Genomic DNA, 10,516 nt, shown 5'->3' with positions numbered 1-10,516 from the left:
TAACTCACCAACATTTTTGTTGACGTTTAAAGCATGTTTATTCTCAGGTGAATATTAAGAGCTTCCGCTGTTGCATACTAAAATAAGGACAAGATTTGGAGTCCATGTTTGTATGATATTGTGTAAAAACTGCATTCAAGAAACTGATTTCGATGTAACATATTTGTATTGTAAACCATTATGTAATGGTCGTGTGTAAACAGGATATTTTAGATTATCATTTTTTGATAATCTACGTAAAGCTTTTTAAACCTTTGTTTATGAAATAAAGGTTATGGTTTGTTTTAAAAATGAATGCAGTCTTTGAAAAACGTCTCATATAGAGGTTAAAACCTCGCAACGAAATCAATTAATATGGAACGTTTTTAATCAATAAGAACGGGACATTTCAGTTGGTATCCGAGCGTTGGTCTTAGAGAACCAGAATTTTGCATTAGTGTGTCTTATCGAGTTTGTTAGGATGCATTAGTGAGTCTGGACTTCGACCGTGTTTACTTGAAAAATGATTGCTTAACAAATTTTGTTGGAAACTATATATTTTTAACATGTGAATATTATGTGATATATTAATCTGTTAACGCGTTTGATATTATGTGATAGATGTCTACCTCTAGAACAAGTCCCATTGACTCACCTAATAATAATGAAGAGTCAAATGTAAATTGGAATGATTCGTGGACTGATTCACAAGTTCCCGAAGAGGAACCGGAAGAAGAGTCAGAACCGGAAGAAGAATCAGAACCGGAAGAGGAGGAACCGGATGAAGAAATAGAACCGGTGGGGGAAATAATAAAACGGTTAAGTAAAAGAAAATCCTCAACCAACCGACCAAGGTTAATTATGGTCAATGGTGTTTCCGCCAAGGAAGCAAAATATTGGGAGGATTACCAATTCTCCGATGAATCGGATTCCGACGAGAATTCCGATGATGTTATAGAAATTACCCCAACTGAATTTAAAAAGGCAAAAGAAAATAATAAGGGAAAGGGCATAAAAATAGAGAAATCTAATTCCAACCCCGATGAACTTTATATGTATCGTCAACCCCCGAAGTCCTTAAGTTGTAACAATGACCCGGGAACCTCTAAACCACCAGGTTTTTCTAAACCAATGTGGAAAATTACGGCTCGTATTAGGGGAACATCATATATCCCTAGAAACTTGGCAAAACGAACCAAAACCGAAGAAGAAGAAACAAGCGAGTCGGAATAAGATAGTTGTATTCGTGTGGTGTAATATATGTAATATAGTGTGCTTATGCTTTATGATATATGTAAAAATTGCTTGTATTAATAAGTATTTTTTTTATGAATCTAACTCTTGTCTATTTTACAGTATAAAAACACAAAATGGATAGACAACCCAATATTTTAAGAGACCTACCCGGAGACATGATTGATGAAATCTTGTCTAGAGTCGGTCAGAATTCTTCGGCACAACTATTTAAGGCGAGATCAGTTTGTAAGACATTCGAAGAACGTTCCAAGAATGCCTTGGTTTATAAAAGGCTTTCGTTCGAAAGATGGGGGATATCACATTGGGAAATCCATAAGTTACGATGTGTTTACTTTGACGCATATATTGCGGGGAACCCAAATGCTATTTTACGCAATGGGTTAAGAAATTATTTTGACTCAATATATCCGAATATTGGACTTCGTGATTTAGAAAAAGCGGCTAACATGCAACATAAAGAAGCATGTTATGCTTACGGATTAGTAATGTTCACTTCTCACCAAAGTGAGAACAAGAACATCGGGCTACAACTATTAAACAAAACGTTCCCACAAGTGACGGAGTCGGTAATTGGGGTAAGAAATGAGGTTTTTAGATTGTTACGGGACTGTTGGACATTACGTAACCCTCGTCCCTTTGACGACGTTACAACACGTTGTCTTATCAACGGCCATAACGGTTATGTTCCACAAGACCAAGGATGGGAAGTAATCCTAGTAAAACCAGAATGCATGACTTGTTTCTGGACGTATGAATTACGTGTCTTTATTGCCTTTGCTGAACGACTTGTGTACTAGCTAGAATTATCTTCACAACCATCTTGTATCAAATTTATTGTGTGCTATATTTCATGCTATATGTAAAATAAGCGGTATTGTAAGTTTGTAAAATATTGTGTAAAAGTTTGAACGCGAAATATTATTATAATCAGTTTTTCATATAGAATTGTAGTAGTTGAATTGTATATTAGCTACTAAGTATGAACTTAACAGGTAGGTACTACCCGAATTTAAACTTATAAAACGCTAATATGAAGAAAAAGCTTTTATAAATGAGTTCATATTATGCTACGAAATACTATTAACTACTCTTAATATTCTGTATGATTAACTTGTTCCATTTGACTATTTTGAAGGAAATGGCACCGACTACTCGACACACCGTGAATATGAATGAAGAGGAATTCCGTACTTTTCTAGCTTCAAATATAGCCGCAGTACAGGCTGCGCTACATACCAACAATAACCTTGGATCTAGCAGTACAGGAAATCATGTAGGATGCACCTACAAAGAATTCACTGCCTGCAAACCTTTGGAATTTGATGGAACCGAAGGACCGATCGGATTGAAACGGTGGACCGAGAAGGTCGAATCGGTGTTTGCCATAAGTAAGTGTACTGAAGAGGACAAAGTGAAGTACGCTACGCATACCTTCACAGGTTCTGCGTTAACATGGTGGAATACCTATCTAGAGCAAGTGGGACAAGACGATGCGTACGCACTACCGTGGTCAGCATTCAAGCACTTGATGAACGAGAAGTACCGTCCCAGAACCGAGGTCAATAAGCTCAAGACAGAACTTAGAGGGTTACGAACCCAAGGATTTGATATTACCACGTACGAAAGACGATTCACAGAATTGTGCCTATTGTGTCCGGGAGCATTCGAAGATGAGGAAGAGAAGATCGACGCGTTTGTGAAAGGATTACCGGAAAGAATCCAAGAAGATATAAGTTCACACGAGCCCGCCTCCATACAACAGGCATGTAGAATGGCTCACAAACTAGTGAACCAGATTGAAGAAAGAATTAAAGAACAGACTGCTGAAGAGACCAATGTAAAGCAAGTCAAAAGAAAGTGGGAGGAAAACGGTGATAAAAATCACCAATACAACAACAACAACAATTACAACAATAATCGCAACAATTATCCCAGCAATCGCAACATCAATCGCAACTACAACAAACGGCCCAACAACAACAACAATAACAACAACAACAACAACAACAACAGCAACTACAACAATCATCCCAACAATAATAATAACCGCAACAACAATAACAATCAGAAGCAGCTATGCCAAAGGTGTGAAAAGTATCACTCGGGGTTCTGCACCAAATTTTGCAACAAGTGTAAAAGAAATGGTCATAGCGCGGCGAAGTGTGAGGTCTACGGACCAGGGGTTAATAGAATGAAAGGAACAAATGGTGTCGGAACGAGTAATGGCGGAGCAAGTAGTGTCGGAGCAAGTTATGCCAATGTAGTTTGTTATAAATGTGGAAAACCGGGCCACATCATTAGAAATTGCCCGAACCAGGAGAACACGAATGGACAAGGCCGCGGAAGAGTTTTCAATATTAATGCGGCAGAGGCACAGGAAGACCCGGAGCTTGTTACGGGTACGTTTCTTATTGATAATAAATCTGCTTACGTTTTATTTGATTCGGGTGCGGATAGAAGCTATATGAGTAGAGATTTTTGTGCTAAATTAAGTTGTCCTTTGACGCCTATGGATAGTAAATTTTTACTCGAATTAGCAAATGGTAAATTAATTTCAGCAGATAATATATGTCGGAATCGAGAAATTAAACTGGTTAGCGAAACATTTAAGATTGACTTGATACCAGTAGAGTTAGGGAGTTTTGATGTGATAATCAGTATGGACTGGTTGAAAGAAGTGAAAGCAGAGATCGTTTGTTACAAAAATGCAATTCGCATTATACGAGAAAAAGGAAAACCCTTAATGGTGTACGGAGAAAAGGGCAACACGAAGCTACATCTTATTAGTAATTTGAAGGCACAAAAACTAATAAGAAAAGGTTGCTATGCTGTTCTAGCACACGTCGAGAAAGTACAAACTGAAGAAAAGAGCATCAATGATGTTCCCATTGCAAAAGAATTTCCCGATGTATTTCCGAAAGAATTACCGGGATTACCCCCACATCGATCCGTTGAATTTCAAATAGATCTTGTACCAGGAGCTGCACCAATAGCTCGCGCTCCTTACAGACTAGCACCCAGCGAGATGAAATAACTGCAAAGCCAATTACAAGAACTTTTAGAGCGTGGTTTCATTCGACCAAGCACATCACCGTGGGGAGCTCCTGTTTTGTTTGTCAAGAAGAAAGATGGTACATTTAGGTTGTGTATCGACTACCGAGAGTTGAACAAACTTACCATCAAGAACCGCTACCCACTACCGAGAATCGACGACTTATTTGATCAACTACAAGGCTCGTCTGTTTATTCAAAGATTGACTTACGTTCCGGGTATCATCAAATGCGGGTGAAAGAAGATGATATTCCAAAGACTGCTTTCAGAACATGTTACGGTCATTACGAGTTTATGGTCATGCCGTTTGGTTTAACTAATGCACCAGCTGTGTCATGGACCTTATGAACCGAGTGTGTGGACCATACCTTGACAAGTTTGTCATTGTTTTCATTGATGACATACTTATTTACTCAAAGAATGACCAAGAACACAGTGAACATTTGAGAAAGGTGTTAGAAGTATTGAGGAAGGAAGAATTGTACGCTAAGTTTTCAAAGTGTGCATTTTGGTTGGAAGAAGTTCAATTCCTCGGTCACATAGTGAACAAAGAAGGTATTAAGGTGAATCCGGCAAAGATAGAAACTGTTGAAAAGTGGGAAACCCCGAAAACTCTGAAACACATACGCCAATTTTTAGGACTAGCTGGTTACTACAGAAGGTTCATCCAAGACTTTTCCAGAATAGCAAAACCCTTGACTGCATTAACGCATAAAGGGAAGAAATTTGAATGGAATGATGAACAAGAGAAAGCGTTTCAGTTATTGAAGAAAAAGCTAACTACGGCACCTATATTGTCATTGCCTGAAGGGAATGATGATTTTGTGATTTATTGTGATGCATCAAAGCAAGGTCTCAGTTGTGTATTAATGCAACGAACGAAGGTGATTGCTTATGCGTCTAGACAATTGAAGATTCACGAACAAAATTATACGACGCATGATTTGGAATTAGGCGCGGTTGTTTTTGCATTAAAGACTTGGAGGCACTACTTATATGGGGTCAAAAGTATTATATATACCGACCACAAAAGTCTTCAACACATATTTAATCAGAAACAACTGAATATGAGGCAGCGTAGGTGGATTGAATTGTTGAATGATTACGACTTTGAGATTCGTTACCACCCGGGAAAGGCAAATGTGGTAGCCGATGCCTTGAGCAGGAAGGACAGAGAACCCATTCGAGTAAAATCTATGAATATAATGATTCATAATAACCTTACTACTCAAATAAAGGAGGCGCAACAAGGAGTTTTAAAAGAAAGAAATTTAAAGGATGAAATACCCAAAGGATCGGAGCAGCATCTTAATATTCGGGAAGACGGAACCCGGTATAGGGCTGAAAGGATTTGGGTACCAAAATTTGGAGATATGAGAGAAATGGTACTTAGAGAAGCTCATAAAACCAGATACTCAATACATCCTGGAACGGGGAAGATGTACAAGGATCTCAAGAAACATTTTTGGTGGCCGGGTATGAAAGCCGATGTTGCTAAATACGTAGGAGAATGTTTGACGTGTTCTAAGGTCAAAGCTGAGCATCAGAAACCATCAGGTCTACTTCAACAACCCGAAATCCCAGAATGGAAATGGGAAAACATTACCATGGATTTCATCACTAAATTGCCAAGGACTGCAAGTGGTTTTGATACTATTTGGGTAATAGTTGATCGTCTCACCAAATCAGCACACTTCCTGCCAATAAGAGAATATGACAAGATGGAGAAGTTAGCACGACTGTATTTGAAGGAGAATACCAATCTCTATTATCTCTGATAGGGATGGCAGATTTATTTCAAGATTCTGGCAGACATTACAGCAAGCATTAGGAACTCGCCTAGACATGAGTACTGCCTATCATCCGCAAACTGATGGGCAGAGCGAAAGGACGATACAAACGCTTGAAGACATGCTACGAGCATGTGTTATTGATTTCGGAAACAGTTGGGATCGACATCTACCGTTAGCAGAATTTTCCTACAACAACAGCTACCATTCAAGCATTGAGATGGCGCCGTTTGAAGCACTTTATGGTAGAAAGTGCAGGTCTCCGATTTGTTGGAGTGAAGTGGGGGATAGACAGATTACGGGTCCGGAGATTATACAAGAAACTACCGAGAAGATCATCCAAATTCAACAACGGTTGAAAACCGCCCAAAGTCGACAAAAGAGCTACGCTGACATTAAAAGAAAAGATATAGAATTTGAAATTGGATAGATGGTCATGCTTAAAGTTGCACCTTGGAAAGGCGTTGTTCGATTTGGTAAACGAGGAAAATTAAATCCAAGGTATATTGGACCATTCAAGATTATTGATCGTGTCGAACCAGTAGCTTACCGACTTGAGTTACCTCAACAACTCGCGGCTGTACATAACACTTTCCATGTCTCGAATTTGAAGAAATGTTTTGCTAAAGAAGATCTCACTATTCCGTTAGATGAAATCCAAATCAACGAAAAACTCCAATTCATCGAAGAACCCGTCGAAATAATGGATCGTGGGGTTAAAAGACTTAAGCAAAACAAGATACCAATTGTTAAGGTTCGATGGAATGCTCGTAAAGGACCCGAGTTCACCTGGGAGCGTGAAGATCAGATGAAGAAGAAATACCCGCATCTATTTCCAGAAGATTCGTCAACACCTTCAACAGCTTAAAATTTCAGGACGAAATTTATTTAACGGGTAGGTACTGTAGTGACCCGAACTTTTCCATGTTTATATATATTAATTGAGATTGATATTTACATGATTAAATGTTTTCAACATGTTAAGCAATCAAACTTGTTAAGACTTGATTAATCGAAATATGTTTCATATAGACAATTGACCACCCAAGTTGACCGGCGATTCACGAACGTTAAAACTTGTAAAATCGACATGACGATATATATATGGATATACATATGGTTAAAATGAGATTAGGATAAGTAAGTATCTCCATAAGTATATTAATAATGAGTTATATACATATAAACAAGACTACTAACTTAAGGATTTCGAAACGAGACATATATGTAACGATTATCGTTGTAACGACATTTAAATGTATATATATCATATTAATATATATTAATATATCATAATATCATGATAATATAATAATTTAACATCTCATTAGATATAATAAACAATGGGTTAACAACATTAATTGAGATCGTTAACTTAAAGGTTTCAAAACAACACTTACATGTAACGACTAATGATGACTTAACGACTCAGTTAAAATGTATATACATGTAGTGTATTTAGATGTATTAAAATACTTTTGGAAGACTTCAAAACATATATCAAAACACTCATACTTAACAAAAATGGTTACAGTTACTTTCCCATTCTTTTCTTTCATCAAGAATTCTAGTCGTATTCTTACCCGTATTATACACAGCTTCAAAACGTACTTACTATGGGTATATACCAATAGGAACTAGCATGGGATTCCACTCTTGATTATGTCATGTATGACTAATCAATTTTAACTTCTGCCATGAGCTAGTCAACTAACTAGAACTCCTTTTAACCCCACTCACCACTCACCAATTACCACTCATCATTCACTCCATTTCACTTCCAATTCTCTTTCTAATTCTCTCTCAACACACACACACTATTATGAACGTATTTTTCCAGTAGTTAATCATCATCTTCATCAAAAATCGCTTCAAGAATCAAGCTATAATCATCATAGGAAGAACACTTCAAGAACACTTCAAAAATCCCTTCAAGTTTACTAATTTACTTCCAAGCTTTCTAATCCATTCCAAGTAATCGTCTAAGATCAAGAAACCTTTGTTATATACAGTAGGTTATCTTTCTTATTCAAGGTAATATTCATATTCAAACTTTGATTCAATTTCTATAACTATAAACTATCTTAATTCGAGTAAAAATCTTACTTGAACTTGTTTTTGTGTCATGATCCTACTTCAAGAACTTTCAAGCCATCCAAGATCCTTTGAAGCTAGATCATTTCTTGTCACTTCTAGTAGGTTTACCTACTAAACTTGAGGTATTAATGATGTTCATAACATCATTCGATTCATATATATAAAACTATCTTATTCGAAGGTTTAAACTCGTAATCACTAGAACATAGTTTAGTTAATTCTAAACTTGTTCGCAAACAAAAGTTAATCCTTCTAACTTGACTTTTAAAATTAACTAAACACATGTTCTATATCTATATGATATGCTAACTTAATGATTTAAAACCTGGAAACACAAAAAACACCGTAAAACCGGATTTACGCCGTCGTAGTAACACCGCGGGCTGTTTTGGGTTAGTTAATTAAAAACTATGATAAACTTTGATTTAAAAGTTGTTATTCTGAGAAAATGAGTTTTATTATGAACATGAAACTATATCCAAAAATTATGGTTAAACTCAAAGTGGAAGTATGTTTTCTAAAATGGTCATCTAGACGTCGTTCTTTCGACTGAAATGACTACCTTTACAAAAACGACTTGTAACTATTTTTTTGACTATAAACCTATACTTTTTCTGTTTAGATTCATAAAATAGAATTCAATATGAAACCATAGCAATTTGATTCACTCAAAACGGATTTAAAATGAAGAAGTTATGGGTAAAAAAAGATTGGATAATTTTTCTCATTTTAGCTACGTGAAAATTGGTAACAAATCTATTCCAACCATAACTTAATCAACTTGTATTGTATATTATGTAATCTTGAGATACCATAGACACGTATACAATATTTCGACCTATCATGTCGACACATCTATATATATTTTGGAACAACCATAGACACTCTATATGTGAATGTTGGAGTTAGCTATACAGGGTTGAGGTTGATTCCAAAATATATATAGTTTGAGTTGTGATCAATACTGAGATACGTATACACTGGGTCGTGGATTGATTCAAGATAATATTTATCGATTTATTTCTGTACATCTAACTGTGGACAACTAGTTGTAGGTTACTAACGAGGACAGCTGACTTAATAAACTTAAAATATCAAAATATATTAAAAGTGTTGTAAATATATTTTGAACATACTTTAATATATATGTATATATTGTTAGAGGTTCGTGAATCAACAGTGGCCAAGTCTTACTTCTCGACGAAGTAAAAAAAATCTGTGAAAGTGAGTTATAGTCCCACTTTTAAAATCTAATATTTTTGGGATGAGAATACATGCAGGTTTTATAAATGATTTACAAAATAGACACAAGTAAGTGAAACTACATTCTATGGTTGAATTATCGAAATCGAATATGCCCCTTTTTATTAAGTCTGGTAATCTAAGAATTAGGGAACAGACACCCTAATTGACACGAATCCTAAAGATAGATCTATCGGGCCCAACAAGCCCCATCCAAAGTACCGGATGCTTTAGTACTTCGAAATTTATATCATGTCCGATGGAGGATCCCGGAATGATGGGGATATTCTTATATATGCATCTTGTTAATGTCGGTTACCAGGTGTTCACCATATGAATGATTTTTATCTTTATGTATGGGATGTGTATTGAAATATGAAATCTTGTGGTCTATTGTTACGATTTGATATATATAGGTAAAACCTATAACTCACCAACATTTTTGTTGACGTTTAAAGCATGTTTATTCTCAGGTGAATATTAAGAGCTTCCGCTGTTGCATACTAAAATAAGGACAAGATTTGGAGTCCATGTTTGTATGATATTGTGTAAAAACTGCATTCAAGAAACTGATTTCGATGTAACATATTTGTATTGTAAACCATTATGTAATGGTCGTGTGTAAACAGGATATTTTAGATTATCATTATTTGATAATCTACGTAAAGCTTTTTAAACCTTTGTTTATGAAATAAAGGTTATGGTTTGTTTTAAAAATGAATGCAGTCTTTGAAAAACGTCTCATATAGAGGTCAAAACCTCGCAACGAAATCAATTAATATGGAACGTTTTTAATCAATAAGAACGGGACATTTCAGTCGTCTCCAGACATGGAATACCAATCTCTATTATCTCTGATAGGGATGGCAGATTTATTTCAAGATTCTGGCAGACATTACAGCAAGCATTAGGAACTCGTCTAGACATGAGTACTACCTATCATCCACAAACTGATGGGCAGAACGAAAGGACGATACAAACGCTTGAAGACATGCTACGAGCACGTGTTATTGATTTCGGAAACAGTTGGGATTGACACCTACCGTTAGCAGAATTTTCTTACAACAACAGCTACCATTCAAGCATTGAGATGGCGCCG

The sequence above is a fragment of the Rutidosis leptorrhynchoides genome, chromosome 2 (genome assembly GCF_046630445.1).
Source record: "Rutidosis leptorrhynchoides isolate AG116_Rl617_1_P2 chromosome 2, CSIRO_AGI_Rlap_v1, whole genome shotgun sequence".
Lineage (NCBI taxonomy): Eukaryota > Viridiplantae > Streptophyta > Magnoliopsida > Asterales > Asteraceae > Rutidosis > Rutidosis leptorrhynchoides.
Note: the sequence above shows the minus strand (reverse complement) of the source record.